The 1,118-nt window shown below is 36.4% G+C and overlaps 1 pseudogene; it reads right to left on the bottom strand.

The window, feature by feature from the left end:
- Positions 1-725: 725 nt before the first annotated feature.
- On the bottom strand, positions 726-845 carry LOC134967199 (5S ribosomal RNA; annotated as a pseudogene).
- Positions 846-1,118: the final 273 nt, after the last annotated feature.

The raw sequence follows: 1,118 nt of genomic DNA, 5'->3' as shown, positions 1-1,118 counted from the left end.
TGCCACATTTCTGGCTGTGTGGCTCCCAATATGTTCCCCACTTCTGGTCTCGGCATAATGTTTGATTGAGGAACCTCCCTCACTGTTCGATTACAGGTTCTGGTGGCCATTTTACTGGAGTCCAGGACTTCACACCTCAGCAGATCATTATGTACATAGCAGCAAGACATGGAACAAAATTAAAAACATTAATAATGTGTATATGAGGTTAATAATTCATATAGATATAGGGGGATATCTTTATAGTGGCGTATAAACATATATATATATATATATATATATGATCATCATCGCAGTGTCAATAAATATGAACTATAAATAATAATAATATAAATATAATATATAGGAATTATTATTTTACATTAAACTCTACACCAGAACCATATTACTTTAATCTCCAGGTGAACCGAAAAAATATAATAATTTAGCTAGAGTGCAGAGAAGGAATAAGCCCACAGTGAGACATATATTCAAAGTTAATATATAATGGTGTGTGTACTATACATTATATGTGTGAACTTACAGTTCACGGGATGGTGAAAAGGTATACAATATGAGAATTATAGGATATAGGCAGTATCGGAGGTGATGTTGTGACTAGTGATAGTGACGGATGTAGGGAACAGAGTGATATTGATATATTTGGGAGTTAATATATTAGGCTATGTGAGTATCATAGTCTATGTATATAGGTACCACTCAATCTGATTAGTATTCTAGCCTTATCAGTACAGTACTTGATCTTCCCATAAGGTCGCCCGTCTGGTCCTGGTCAAGCCCTACACTGCTTAGCTTTCAAGATCGGATGGATTTGGGCGTGGAGCCAGTGTGGTATGACCGTATCATGCGGCGCATACATCAGAGAGTAGCCTGGTATCATTAAGAATTTTTTTATTAACCATACAATGTGGTAAAGAATATTTTCAAGAAATAGTGAAATGAATAAAATAGTGTGATAGATGTGAGCCGAAGATTTTTTGTGCTTGGTAGTGAACACCTTCATAGAAATGGGGCGATTTCATATCCTTCATTGAAACCGCTGGGATGCATTGTATTGAGTTGAAAGATCCAAAACATCTCCCTTTGGGACAGTTTGTTCACCAGATATCCGCCCCTTT

Source organism: Pseudophryne corroboree, chromosome 10 (genome assembly GCF_028390025.1).
Source record: "Pseudophryne corroboree isolate aPseCor3 chromosome 10, aPseCor3.hap2, whole genome shotgun sequence".
Taxonomy (NCBI): Eukaryota; Metazoa; Chordata; class Amphibia; order Anura; family Myobatrachidae; genus Pseudophryne; species Pseudophryne corroboree.
This window is presented reverse-complemented; position numbering and strand designations above follow the sequence as displayed.